The following is a 15,998-nucleotide window of genomic DNA, read 5'->3' as shown; positions in this document are numbered from 1 at the left end:
CTACAGGAAATTCACCTTCACACCAGAAAACCTGGAGCCACTGCTTTCATCCTGTTACCCATTGCCTGCTCCTTCTCTATTGTGAAATGTTTATACTTAAAATTATTTTAAAAATTACATAAAGTCACATGATTCTCAGATTTTCTTTCTACTTTGACTTACTTTTGTATTGCCTTTAAAATGTTTGTTTTGACCTTATTTCCTATATGGTAAAACAGTAAGGTTTGGCTGTCACCTGGCTTGTGACATTGAAAATCTTAGACCACCTGGCAGCTCACCCTCAAATCATCACCAGAAATACCATCACGCGGCAGTCTTGTACCCAAGAGTGTGCCAGGCAGTATAAAAACACCATCTTTTTCCTTCTTCCCCATCCCAACCACTAACAAATGCAATGTTGAGGTTAATATAGGACGAGATGAGTTTCTATGCTTTAACCAGTCAGCAGCCTTGTTGGATGGCCTGCCCACTGCGACGCTTTAGGGATGTACTGCAGATGCATCTGTCCTCAAAAAGGAAGACCTGCATGACACCTTACATGAAGGAAGCCTAAGCTCTGCTGGCCACACAAGTTATTTTAAAGGATGATGAGTACGCCAGAATTTCCTGAATAATGCTGAAGACTCTAAATTGGGGCAAAGAGAAATCATCCCTGTGATATTTACGGCTCTTTCCCACAGCAGTGCTGATGGCAAGTTGCTGCTGAGCCTTGTTCTCTCAGGAGTGACCAAGTGGGTTTGTGATTCAGAACATAAAGAGTCAAGGAGATGACTTCACCATCCTCTTCCTCTGTCTGTTTTAATTACCTTTTCCTATAAACCATGTCTCTGGTGGGGGGGCGGGGGAGGTGATGGGCTCTGGGGAGTGGCATTTAAAGACACCAGATGACCTCAAGCCAATTTCTGACTCATCTTTATGCAAAATTATGTTGACATTATCAGTAAGGTATTTGGACCAAATGTAAGGAATGAAATTAGGGAAAGTCTATCCTGATATTCAAAAGAAATTAAGAAATGCAATTCTCTGTTTAAAAACCAAGTGTTCTTTGAAATCTACTTAGGGATGGTAAGAAACATTGATATTCCACGTGAGTGACTTATTGTTTAAAAAGGATATATTGGGCTCTATAATTTAACTGCCAATTCCAACACTCATGCCCATCTGGACATTCTCAAAAGGATCCCTGAGCCAGTCAGAATTGGCAGTTGGCTGTGTAATCGCACCTGCACATGGGCAGAATATTTTTTAAGTGGGCAACAGTCAGAGCATGAAAGTATTGCATGCTATTCCTTCACTGAGAACCTATGCCTAAACATGTTTGCATGTGTAAGTAATTAAACTATATTTTGAAACTTTCTGTTAATATGCCTTTTTCCTTTATTTTCCACAAATCAAATTAATTGGGGGATACAGTTCATTTTGAAATTATTTGGAAAATGTTTTGGTGTTCTAAAATCTCTTTCAATGTGAAAGCTTTGCAAAATTAAAAGAAAAGCCACAAACCTCTATAGTCAGTGAATGAAAATGCATAAAACCAACAAGAAATCAAATATTATGAATAATCATCTTAGAGGAGAGTATAAATGAAGTTTGTATATCTAAGTACATGCCAACCTCATGTGGGGTTTAGCTCCAACTCATTGTACACCAAGTCAACCTGTCCTGGTTACCCATATGGGAAGAATCTTAGCTTCAAAAAGATTACATTTGTTGCAGTTCAATTTAGACTGCCAAGTCTATTCTACATTCCTAGTCAGGGCACATCTAATTGCATATCACCCCAGCACCATGGGGAAGTGAAGCTGTTGTACTATGAGTGCTTCTCTTTGAGATGACTTTCAAAGAAAGATCAAAGGTATTGGGGAAGGATTGTACTTGATAGAGCATAAGAGATTATCTTCAACTGCCTACCCTTCCTTCTTTGCAGATGGAGCCCTATCCGGGAAAGGCAAGGAGGTAGTCTTCACAGAGTACTCGGGGTAGGCATTGGTGAGTGCGGCCCATTGCTCCTGTTGCCTGCTCCTTTAGCATAATGAGCACTATGTGAAAACCATACACAGAGTGGACACTAATCCCCATAAAGGAGATTCCACTAAACAGATTCTGAGGATGACTCAATAACTTCTAACTACCAATATGAAGGGAACATCCAAAATATTTTTGAAAATTAAAAATTATTTAAAATGGAAGGCAGGGCACCTATGGGTAATTCCTATCTCACATGTGCAGGAAATGCCAAACAATCTTCCTACCTCCTTCTTTTACTTCGGTCTCCCTATCATTCTCCTCTTTTCCTGGTTTCCTATCTTCTTACCTGCCCCCTTGCTGGACCATCAGTTCCTAATACCAAAAACCATCATTACTCTTTATGTATAGAAAATACTCTTGAAAAATCAGAGAAGTCTAATACAAGAGTTCAATCATAAAGCAGCATTTGAAAAGTAGACCATATACGTACATAACTACATTTGGTTCACTTTCTCGGTGAATATGAAACAGATGCGAATTTAGAGGAAAAACACTCATGCTTGGTTTTGATTCCTGAAATAAATGAAAAAAAATCATTTTATTATATTTTTTAGCCAAGCAGTGAAGGAATCTTTCTTGCTTTTCCAAATAGGAAGGGCTTTTAAGACCTGGACGGAACAAGTGCTAGCAGACAAGATTTTACAATCCGTACAAATGCGACTTGAGCACATGAACGGAATGTGCACTTGTGGGGAGGGTGGGGATAACTTTTAGAGAAAGAGCTGTTCTCAACTGGTATCATAAGCTTGGACTGCATAGTCATTTCCTTGTGACTAATTTTTATTTCTGATGACAAAAATCCAATTCTTAAATGGAAAGAAAGTGGATTGTGTTATGCAAAACATGGGCTGAGTCCTACTTCAAGAACAATCAGTGATTGACCTGGATGCAGAATTTATGTCTTACATGGTTTTGATATGCCAACTGAAGTTCAGTAGCAGATAACTGAAAACACTCTGGCAGTTTGAGGTGGAAAAGGATTTAATTCAGAGATTTAATTGCTTACAAAATGGCTAGAAAGACTCTAAGCTGACTTTGCATGGACAACTTAGAGAACAACGCTGCAGAATAGGCTGTCCAGAGGAACTGTTCCCTTCAACATGATCAGGTACCCAGATCAGGGAGCTTCTGTTCCAACTGTAGGCTTTTGTGCCACAGCCCCTCGGCTGAGGCTCACCCCGGAAAATGTGTACCCCAACTCTCAACTCCATGAAAGCTAAAGATGAACCCTGGGACCTGGGAATCACTGCTGCAGGAAAACCACAGCTGCTTTGCTTATGGCCCTCAAAACATGCTCAGGTCATTCACTTGAAGAAAGTTAGGTCATTTGCAGACAAGCTAACTGGGAAATGTGATATTTAGCTTCCTAATCTCTACCATGACATAAGGGAGAGTCATATTAGAAATGCATAGGGAGATTTTAGAATCCAAACACTCTGGCCACACTCCATAACAAGTAAATAAAAAAACAGATAAAATCACAGGTGGTTCCAATATGCACTCATAGTTAAACCAGAGACGAAAAGCATTGCGTCTCAAATTTTATCATACATATGAAAAATCTGGGTGTTTAGTAAAAATTCAGGATTTCATTCAGTTGGTTGGGTTGGAACCCAATCTGTATTTCCAACAATCTCTTGGATGATGCTGATGCTGCTAGCCCATGGACTACAGTCTGAGTAGCAAAGTAGTGTACAGTGGTTCTGAAACTTCAGTGTGCAACAGAATCACCTGGAGGTCTTGTTAAACCACAGATTGCTAAAGCCCACCCCATAATGTCTGATTCAGTAAGTCTGGCGTGGAGTCTGAGAATTTGAATTTCTAACAAATTCTCAGATGATACTAAAGCTGCTGATCTGGGAACTACAGAACCACTGATGTAAGGCATACCGCAGAGAGGTTGGAATGGAGCTGAGTGATCCAATCACCATATCTGCCACAGATGGCCACCATGTGGGTTTCTAATGAATTTGAAGAGTTTCTGCTCCATTTGGGTCCATCAGATTGAGAGGACTCAGAGGAGAAAGTGAAATGTAATTACTTACACCAAATGCAGTTACATTTATTTATCTTGCCCCCATACATGATATTACTTGTGTTTAGCTGGGGAGACTTCACAGAAACATATAGTAGATGGTAGAAGCAAAAGGGAAGAAAAAAGAGAACATTAGTCTTCTATATTCCAGTAGACAAATAGGACTGTTTATCTCTATATTTTTCTGTCTGAAAAATCCAGGCAAAACATTTGAATGATAGATGGATGGCTGAGGTAAGTAATCTATAGCTTATGTGGTTCCCATGGGAAAATTTCAAGTGACATCCAATTGCTGCTAATTCATGACACAGATATCAGATGATGGGTATTGTGTCTTCACAGTAATGCACTTAGTTGGGAGGATGGAAATTTCCTGATCATATCATCAGTCAACAGCTTTCAATAAGAGTTTAATCATAAACTAGGAAAACAAAATGTATATACGGCAATTACAGTCTTAAAATGATCTGATTTATTGTAATTTAACACATCAGATAGAATTTTCCTCAAAATCATGAGTGAGAGTCATTACCCTCACATTATTAGCATACCTACTATCTCCCCAGGCTCACTCCTTCTAGAAACATCACAGGGTACTGAACTCCTAAAATGTAAGTCCAATCTCTCACCTGTAGTTACTGAGTAAGCCAAATAAACTTGAGAATATTGCCATGGCCACTATTTATTGAAGAATTGAAGTGGCTAAGCATTTGACTTAAACAAAGTCCAATACGCTCATAGGGGATAAAATAACCCCATGTGAGAAGAAAGTTTGACCAGTAGTTTCTGACTTTTTTCCTTGGATTTCAATTCAAAATTGCCATAATACCTTTTTCTAACTTACCCCCAGTGGTTCAAAGCATTTTCTCTAACATTAGTACAGTTGATCAAATCTACTACGGCATGCTCATGGGCCCTGGGAATGCAAAGATGTATAAAACAGGGTCTACAGACCTTAAAGGACATAGACATACAAATATAACTAACCACGCATTGTTATTGAGTGTTTTGCGTTCAGAAGGAGAGAATTCAGTCACCAAGGGCCAGAACAGCCTGGACTAGCCCAACCTCCAAGGAGGGCGGAGAGGTTACTGCACTTACTCCGTGTTGGGTCAGGCACAGCACCTTGTGAAAGACAGCCACTGAAGCTCACTTCTTACAGTCTGAAGGACTCGGGGAAGGAGGGAGCAACAGGGACATAGATGAAACCAGATGCCTGGATTTCATCCTCCCAACCCCCAATCTTTGGCCCAACTTGTGGATGGGAATGCAGAAGGAAGATGAGGTGGGGGAAGTGGGAACATTAGAACGTTAAATGAATGGCATCTGGAGCTACTGGCCTACTTCCCTGGTCTTTGTAGACAGTAACCCATGGGCACCCAGAAGAATACCATCCTCTGGTTTGGACCAGCATGAACATGACACAGAAGTGACAGCATGGAGAAGGCAGCAGGGAGAAAAATGATGCAAGAGCATTTCAGTCCTCTACACCATGAATGGAGTATAAAGGAACCCAAGAAGTCCCTGTTAGTCCTTTAGGAGACACAAGATTATCAGAAGGTGTGTAAAATGCTCAAACAAAGATGGAAGACACCCCTGAGGTCAGAGAATTCAAAATTGCTGCAAATAGATGTGACCATGAATGTTCTAAGAACACTCCAAAGAGCCAGACAGGACCTGGCATACCTCCACAGGAACCCGTCAAATGGGCATACCAGTCGGCCACTCCTATTACAGAAGCCAGTGAAAACTCAGAAGTCGCATTAAATGCCGATGGTTTCTTTAGTTAGATAAGATGACGTCAAGAAGTACAGAGAAAAATACAGGTATGGTCTATGATTTTAAAATAAAGGACATTTTTAGATAAGTGGATAAGGGACTCATCCATATAAAAGTAAAATTTGAATTCAAGCTGGTGAATGAAAGCTCAGAGGTGCTGTGTACTATGAACCAATCATATTGGAAGAAGGAGCATGGCTGTCAAAGACAGAGGCAAACACAGTAAACTTTCATCTCTCTATTTTGCCTTTTAGAAAACTGAGGCAGCAATGGACCCACCCCACGCCATCTCAACCCCATCTCAACTCAAAGGCAGGCACAGTAGTTTATGAAGTAGTTATTTATAAGGATGTTAAGGAGAATTCTAATGCCACCCAAAGCCTGTTGCCAATTCACCATTCACACATTAGATGCTGAGAGTTGTGTTATCAACACCATGTGGCAAGAAAACTATAAAAAACAACAACTGGATTTTATCACTGTATCGTCAGCCAATGATCATAGTTATTAAAGAGAGAGATAGAAGAGCAGCTTTAGAAGTACGCAAATATGTAGGTAACAGCCAAGAAAGAAGAGAGCTTTATGAAAAAAGTCAATAATGTTGAGTGTCAGTGACGCCTACAGGCTAAGCTAAGGTCACTTCATGATAGAGGTAGACGAAAGCAGAATGAAAGGGACTGGGGAGAGCAAAACTAGTCTTCTCATTCAAGAAGCTTTGCAGTAAAGGAAGAGGACGTATCTCAAAGGGTTAGAGGGTTTTGGCTTTTTTTTTTTTTTTGTCACTTATTTTTCTATTTCATGGGTGACGATCAAAAACATCTCCTCACATTGCCAACTGTTTTTTTTTTGGGGGGGGGGGGGGAGTGTGTGCAAAATCACCCCTGGTTGAGAGTCACTGACACCAACTGACCACTAAAATGAGGAAGCTGCTCCCTGACCCCAGTGAGTTCATTTGGGGGGAAGAGGAATGGAATTGATGCTGTGTGCAAGACACTGGGATGACACTGGGGTGGGGAAGGCAATTTCGCCTTAAGGCTTGAAACCCACTGGAAAAACTTCCTTCCTTGTCAGCCATCTTTTAAAACAGCAGCAAGGAGCCCAGTTAGAGCAATCCACTGACTTCCTGCCAAGCCAACCACAAATCCTGAAAAATTCTTGCCATTGTTATATGCTGTGGTGACTGAGATTTATAGTGGCACATCTCTGCTTTTGTAAAATTATATAAGCTGTTTCCTTATGTTCAAAATCTGTGAGGGTTGTTCCCAGTAAACTATTGCTGCCACTGACATTTGGAACTGCACGAGAAAAGGCTGGAGCGGGGCACACCCTGCCACAAAACGGGTACTAACAACCTCTTCAAACCTCAAGGCCACTTGTCACATGCTATGGGATGGGGAGTGTGGCCAACGGGCCATGGCAGGCATTTCTGGGAAAGTTGATTTATTCTCCATGGTCTCAGGGAAGTTGTGTGGGGAGGGAGAAAGGAAGAATTAAATTTACTGGGGAGTCTGGAGTCCTTTGTTCTGAATTAAACTTGTAAGAAGCATATGTTTACCAATTGCAGGCATAAGCATAGTGATACAAGCCACTATGTGGCAAGTAGCTATCTCTTGTTTTCTATGCCTTCCCTAAATCTCCTATATCCTTTACCCTGCACTCCCAGCTGGCCCAAAATGATTGGTGGCAAGGTCTCGTGGGTAGTTATTTCTTCATATATTAGGCGCCATAGTAGTAAAGCTACCAACAGATCCTTCAATGCCACTAATATGTAAAGTAGGTTGGGAATCTTCCCCCAGACTTGGACAAGGTCACACATGCTGTGTAGTTGGATGTATTATTACACATTGCTTGCCAAGCCAGTGGCACAAGCTGGGAGGATAGATATTTAGAAAGTTAGGGAGAAGACCAACAGCTCCCCTGTCCTGGTGATTTTGATCAAGGGAAATTATCTTGGTTACCTAATGGAGGAAAATACTTCCAGGAAAATGAAATAAAACTCCCTAGAACAAATGCCTCTCGTCTTCCACCAAATCTTTCAGATCTGACCCTCAGGAGGACAAAGCATCCCTTTAGACGGTTTATTTTTTCTAGAATCCCCGTTGTATTATTCCCCAGATAACTTAAGAAAAACTTTCTGATGACATGTGAGAGTGTGGTTGGGGGAAATAACGTTGGATTTGTTCATCCATTCACTCACTCATTTGACCAGTATTTATTGACTGCCAGGCACTGTTTTCAACTATGAGGATAAACAACTCTGCGTAAGACCCAGGACATTCCCGTCCTCCTGGAGTGCGGTGGGAAGGCGTGGGTGCTGATCTTTACTTTGAAAAGCTAATAGTCTTTATACTGCTTTTTGTCCATCAAATGAATCTCACATCTGTATTTAGAGAGTCAGTCTATAGTAGTGGCTCAAAACATTTGGTGCTTTTCAAGGATCACCTGTAAAAACTAAATCCCCAAACTGAATCAGAACCTCCAGGCACTGGGGCCCAGGCCACAAAGTGTCTGACAGCACCAAAGTTGGAGATGTCTTGGCCAGTAGGATTTAGTGAAGCATCCGTCTGCCCACTCTATCGAAATGCCTTAATCTTTTCTGATGCATTATTTACTCCTACGGAGACACTTACTGAAACTTCACCCCACATCAGAAGCCGTGTAAACACAGAGGTGAGCAGCAGAGCCCCTCCTCTTCTAAAAGAGCCACTGGGCCTCTCTGCACTTCCCTTGGTTTCTTACTGGACGAGGCAAGGAAATAGCGTTCTGCTTGCTTCATAGGGATGTTTTGAAATTTAATTACTAAATTCTAGTTAAAGCTCTCCATGAAGCCTTTAGATGAAGCAAACTCCCTAACTACACAGATTTGTTTAATATGGAGATGCAGCCTGGAGGCACTGCAAGCTCCAGCCCCGCCTAGCTGCTTTTTTATGCAAATTAAGCATCACCATAATCCACCTGGCAAATTATCCAGGCAGCAGCAGGATTCACTCAGGGGCTCTGTGGGTGTCCCTGCTACTTCCTCCCAATTGCTCCCTGCTTTTTCACCTCACTTGTTCCAGTGTGCTCCTGTCAGAAAATCCCACTAGTGTAATTCCACACTGATGACCTTCTTGACCTGTGTGTTGTTATCCTGGTCAAGTAACTGTGCTGACTTAAACATCCGTGTGACTAAAATAATTGGCTCTTCACTGTTTTCCTACTGCATCTTTGCAGAATAGCCCTGAGGGAATGGTACAAGGAGACTTGGCTGTGTGGAGTGGAAAGGATATACAGAAGACACCTGGAAGGATCTGGGAGCCACAGGAGAGGATCAGACAGAGAGAGAGGGTATTAGGATGTTGGAAAGGACTTGAGGGAAGCTAAGTGGCAATCTGACCAAGGGTCCTCCTTATCTATGAAATTACTTGCAGTCACATTAATATTGTTCAAAGCAGGTGTGTAAACACCAGAGATAAAATTAAATTGGGGGCGGGCCACGGTGGCTCAGGAGGCAAGAACGCTTGCCTGCCATGCCAGAGAACCCGGGTTCGATTCCCGGTGCCTGCCCATGTTAAAAAAAAAAGATTAAATTGGGGATTTCCAACATGTGAGCAGACTGATTTACAGGTGTGCCTCAATGCCCATTGATTCCAGTTGGGTCTAAAGCAGCCTACTAGCCTGGGGGAGCTTCCCCCAGCCTATCCCCTCCAATAGCCAGAAGCCTAATCAGGTACTTCAAATACTCTCCAGTTTAACCAATATGCAGAACCACATCATCATCATTGATTTCCTGATATGCCATAATGGGGAAAATTTTAAGACTAATTAAATCATGTGACCTTTCAAAGTTTCCTCTGTTTTCACTGCCTCCTCTCTCACCCAACATCGCTACCCAACATCCAGGTTGATCCTACCAAAATGCTGTATTACAGTGCAAATTCTTCTGAAAGTACCCATTGTTCTTTGAATAAAATTCAGTTCCTTAACGTGGCTAACAAAGCCCTTCATGGTCTGGCTCTATGTATATTTTGGGCCACATATCTCACTGTTTCCTGCCTCATTCTCCTTTCTGGCTAAACTGAATTACTTTCAGTCCCTCAAATAAATCATGTAGACTCTCAATTCTGGGTTTTTATACATGATGCTTCTGTCTGGAACATAACTTCCCATCTTCAACACACATGCACGCACACACATACATCAGAGCAACTCCTGCCTTTTCCTTGAGGGAAAGGATTATATCTGTTCTGTTCACATTGGCATCCAATGCCTAATCAAATATTTTGCATGTAATAAGTGCTCAAATATGTTTAGGATGGATGGATGAATTCATGGATAAATGGATGAGTTTCTTTCATACTAGAAATCAATAGTTTTGTTGCTTTTAATGTTTGGCTTTCATTACTGTTATCTTTTAAATTCTACATCAATATTTTAAATAAAATAGCTTTCTCCTCACTGATTCTCTTCAAAGAATGAAGAGTGCTGACCACATTGTAGGCTGACCCCTGAACAAAATCAGGGCTCTGTTAGCATAGAAGAAGTCCAGGAATTAAATATGGGAAAAGAAACTACTAGTGTCTTCTGACATTTTCAAGAGGGGAAAAAAGAAGATAGAGGAAGCGATGAAGGAAGGACTTCAATTCAACAAATACTAATTGTGCTCTTATAATGCAATGGGAAGAGGGGTTAGTGTGGGAATATGTGACATACAATATGGCCAGTTTCACTTCACAGATCTTGGGTCAATGGATTGGGAATCCATTCTTTAGCAAAGTAATTTCATTCTGTAGAGAATATTAAAAAAAGAAGTATAATTGTCATGGGTGTGTAAAGTAGTGTGTTTAACCTAATCTAGAGGGTAGGTTAAAGCTTTCTTGAGGAAGAAAGATCCAAGGTAAGACTTGAAACATGGCCAAGAGTTTTACAAGCAAAGCATGGGGGTGTTCTAGGCTGTAAGCCAAAGGCCTGGCTTGAAGAGAGAAGTAACAGGCCCACAAAGCTGGCAGGATATCAGTACAAAGGGACTGTAGACAATGAGGGCTGCACTCTGAGGTGGGTCTGGAGAAACACGTTGGGTCAGTATCACACACAGCCCTGTAGATCTGCATGTTGCAGATTTGGGGCTTTATAACAAAAACAAGTTAAAAACAAGTGCTTTAAGCTGGGGGCATGATCAGATCTGTGTTTTATAAGACAACCTTGCACATAGTGTGGGAAAAGGTAAATGGGGATGGAGGGTCCAATGCAGAGGGTTCTTACAGAATAGGTGAACTAAGCTGCTAGCACTGGGAATGACAAATAGTTTGAAGAAGCAACAGAGCTTGGTGATGTATCCAGCAGTAGGAGGGGAAGTGAAAAAGAAAAAGTGACTTTTAAGACTTCTGGCTAGAAAAATAAGTGTTATATGCTGCCATTTACCATATAGGGGAGAAATAGGGAAGTTTGGCAGGTAAGGAGAGAAGATAAAAAACACGCCATACTTGAGTGTGAGGTGGCTGAGAAATACCTACATTAGAAAGAGCCATAGTATTTTCCAGAACAGTGGCTCTCAAAATGTTGTTACCAAGCAACCATTTCAATATCTCCTAGGAACTTACTAGAAATGCAAGTTATCTATATGGACTCGCTCTAGACCTACTGAAGCAGAGAGTCAGAATGGGGACCAGCAGTTTGTGTTTGAACAAGCCTTCCAGGTGATTCTCATGTTCTCTCAATTTTGAGAACCATAACAAATCCATGAAGATGAAAGGGTTAGAAGAAAAGAAAGAAAGCAGGAGAAAGAAAGAATATATCTAATCTCATACTAACTTAGGGTGGGAATTTATTTCCTTTTCTCCTCCTTTGCTGACCACATTGAATTGACTGGTTGATGTCTCATATCTAATTGGCCTGTTTTGCACCTCAATTATGGGTCTTTCTTCCAACAGGCCTTCCTAGCCCCAATTTCTCTTGGACCAATTTCAGGTGTCTACTAGAGACATCTTAATAAAATACAGCTCTGACAATAATTATCCTCTGAAAGCATCAGATTGCACAACTATGTTTTGATACTGTGAGCCATTGATTGTATACTTTGGATAGTTTGTATGGTGTGTGAACATATCGCAATAAAATTGCATTAAAAAGAAAAGAAAACCACTATACATGTATATTGGAATTAAAGAAAAGGAAAAGATTGGAAAATAGCATTTCAAAACCTTTTGCTTCATGAGAAAAAAAATAGCTGAAAATCGAAAAATAGCTGAAAATCCATGGAAAATGTAACCTTATCGAAACAATATAACTTTTTACTGATAATGCTAACCAAAAGAAAAGTGAACAGTAAATGAAAATTCACTGTTTACCCAACTCTGATACATTTCATTTTCTGGGGTTTAGGTTAACAGCTTTACTTGGGTAAGAACTCAATATATTGGATTTTAATATTTCACCATTTTTAATTTAATTTATTTAATATTTCAATATTTAATAAGAGCTAAATATACTGGATTTTAATTAATTAATTTGCTTATTTGCATGGGCAGGCACCAGGAATCGAACCCCGATCTCTGGCATGGCAGGTGAGAACTCTGCCACTGAGCCACCATGGCCCGCCCTATTGGATTTTAATATTTCATTATTTGTATGTCAAAATAAATTTGCTAACTTATTCTTTTAAAAAAAGCTTCAGAGGCAGCAGAGACCCACCCAACACACCCCAAGCTCCCAGTCTAGCGGTCAAGGCTGCCCGCGCCCGCGCCTGGCCTGACTGCGCACTCTCCTGCCTTAGCTCCCATCAGCCCCACCCTGTACTCAAGCCCTGCTGAGCCGTCCAACAATCCCACAAAATGCTCAGCGTTTCCTACTCTTAGAATAGTCCTCTTGTTCTTTTTCCTTCATCCGTATTTCATCCTCACGTGCTGACATTCTACCCGTATTTCATCTCCAGCTGGAATTCTTTACTGACAGGCCCAGGCAGCGCAGCGCCGAGCCGGCACCATAGCATCCCTTCCTAACGCCCATTCAGTGTGACTTTGTACCGGTAGCTGGAAATCAATCACGGGGGGAGTATCTATACCACAAAATTGGCAAACAGTTCAAATCAGTCCTCTCCCCTCCGGAAATCCAGTTAAGTATTTACCAGCGTACCCCTGCCCGCGAGAGGTGACCAGTCCTCCTATGACCTTTAAAGCAAGGACAGGCAAACTACTGGACAAACCTGGACCAGTTTTAGTAAATAAAACATTGTTGGAACACTGCTAAACCTACTCATTTGCATTGCCTATGGCTCCTTTTACACTTCAATGGCAGAGTAGAGTATTTGCTATAGACCCATGGTCTGCAAAGCCCAAATTATTTACTATCTGAAGCTCTACATAAAAAGTTTGCCAACGCCTGCTTTATGGTACAATCATTAGCACACACTGCCTTCACGAATATTAGAATGCGGTCAAATGTTGTGGAAGTAACATTTGGTATTCACAAGATGTGGATCAAAGTACTTATTTGCTGGTTGTAAGTCTTGGTCAATTAAGCTTTCTAATTTTAATTTCCTCATCTAAAACTGAATGGTCTGATGAATTGGTTATTATTTTTTCTAAAGCCTCTGGTTACAAATAAAACCATTTTACTAAAATGTGTGATATAGGAGAGAGTGAGGTCATTGACACAGCAGTGTAACACATCCCCTGGAAAAGTCTGCCCTCTGAAACAGCTAATAAAGGGAGAAATCCCATGTGCTTGGAACTCTGGAGGATGACAGAGAAGGACTCCAAAGATGCTGAATAGAAAGAGAAAGAATGAAATGCTAAAAACAGGTAGAAGATGTACATAAAAGACCTACCAGTCTGGGCCCCTCCCTGACATTTTTTCTCATGCAGCTTAGGAGTCACGCAGAGGCAGCAAGGCCTGAGTGTTCCTCACCCAGATGCAAACCATGGAGACCCAGCAGTGAGTTAGAACTCCGCACATATCCAGGCACAGGGATCCAAATCCACAGAGACCCAAGTGGAAGAGACAAAAGTGCCCACAGGGGAAAAAAAACAGAGAGAGACTGCTGCAAAACTGTTGACAAAAGAGCGATCATTTTTTTAAATGCACTTCTGAGATATATTCGCATACAATCTGATGATCTAAAGTACGCAATCCATGGTTCACAGCATCATCATAAAATTGTGCATTCATTACCACGATCAAACTTAGAGCATTTTCAGTATGCCCCCCAAAATAAAAATAAAAACACCAAGAGCATCCCATACCTTAACTCCCATTATTTATTTATTTATTTATTTATTTTTGTCTTTATTTTCTTACTCATCTGCCCATACATTGGATAAAGGGGGTGTCAGCCACAAGACTTTCACAATCACACAGTCACACTCTAAAAGTTAGTTATATAATCATCTTTAAGAGTCAAGGCTACTGGAGTACAGTTCAACAGTTTCAGGTATTTCCTTCTAGCTATTCTAATACACCGAAACTAAAAAAGAATATCTGTATAGTACATAAGAATAATCTCCTGAATAACCTCTTGACTCATTCTCTTAGCTGCTGAAATTTTATTTTGTTTCATTTCTTTTCCCCCTTTTGATCAAGAGAGCTATCTCAAATCCATGATGCCAGTGCCAGGGTCATCCCTAGGAATCATGTCCCACATTACCAGGTAAATTTATGCCCTGGGAGTCATTTCCCACGTAGGGTGGAGAGTAATGAGTTTATTTACAGAAATGCCTTACAGAGAGATGCCATATCTGAGCAACAAAAGAGGTTTTCTGGGGGTGACTCTTAGGTATAATTTTAATAGGTTTAGCTTCTTCTTTGCAGGAATAAGTTTTATAAGGGCAAGCCCCAAAATTAGGAGCTTAGTTTATTAAATCGGTAGTTGCTAATGTTTGCAAGTATATCAGGAATTTCCTAGGTGATGAAGTTATATATTTCCACATATCTCCCCAGTCCCTCAAGCTGATCCAAGCAGACTTAGATCTAAGCTGATCTCTTTTTCAGCTTCTTTAACAGTTGCTGTATGGGGTAATGCAGACTTTCATAGCTGCAGAACACTAACTCTGAGTCTTAGGTGTCATATAGATACCTAAAGTCCCAGGGAATGCATAAAAAGCTTTTCACCTCTGAATTTAGAAATAACAGTTAAAACTCAGGATAGATGTGACTGCTGTAAGAGCTTACAATCTAAGAACCTTTACAATAAGCTTATTGAATGTCCTGTACACCTTAATCATCAATTACCCACTCTCTGCCTGTTCTAGTTTGCTAGCTGCCAGAATGCAACATACCAGAAACAGAATGGCTTTTAAAGAGAGGAGTTTAATAGGTTGCTAGTTTACAGTTCTAAGGCTGAGAAAATGTCCCAGTTAAAGCAAGTCTATAGAAATGTCCTACCTAAGGCATCCAGGGAAAGATACCTTGATTCAAGAATGCCGATTGAAGTTCAGGGTTTCTCTCTCAAGTGGAAGGGCACATGGAAAACACAGTCAAAGTTTCTCTCTCATCTGGAAAGGCACCTGGTGAACACAGTCAGGGTTCCTCTCTCATCTGGAAGAGCACATGGAGAACATGGCATCATCTGCTAGCTTCTTCTCCTGGCTTCCTGTTTCATGAAGCTCCCCGGGAGGTGTTTTCCTTCTTCATCTTCAAAGGTCACTGGCTTGTGGACTCTCTGCTTCATGGTGCTGCAGCATTCTCTGCTCTCTCTGAATCACTTTCATTCTCCAAAATGTTTCCTCTTTTATAGGACTCCAGAAATTTATCAAGACCGACCCAAATGGGTGGAGACATGTCATCATCTCATCCAGCTTAACAACCACTCTTGATTTAATCACATCTCCAGTGAGATGATCTGATTACAGTTTCAAACATACACTATTTAATAAGGATTATTCTGCCTTTATGAAATGGGATTTAGATTAAAACATGGCTTTTCTAGGGGACCTGTGCTGTGTTTGCCATGTGCCCTTCCAGATGAGAGAGAAACTTTGACTGTGTTTGCCACATGCCCTTCCACTTTGAGAGAGAAACCCTGAACTTCAATCGGCCTTCTTGAATCTAGGTATCTTTCCATGGGTGCCTTAGATTGGACATTTCTATAGACTTGCTCTAACTGGGGCATTTTCTCAGCCTTAGAACTGTAAACTAGCAACCTATTGAATTCCCCTTTTTAAAAGCCATTATGTTTTTGGCC

The sequence above is a fragment of the Tamandua tetradactyla genome, chromosome 9 (assembly GCF_023851605.1).
Source record: "Tamandua tetradactyla isolate mTamTet1 chromosome 9, mTamTet1.pri, whole genome shotgun sequence".
In the NCBI taxonomy this organism is placed as follows: domain Eukaryota; kingdom Metazoa; phylum Chordata; class Mammalia; order Pilosa; family Myrmecophagidae; genus Tamandua; species Tamandua tetradactyla.
Note: the sequence above shows the minus strand (reverse complement) of the source record.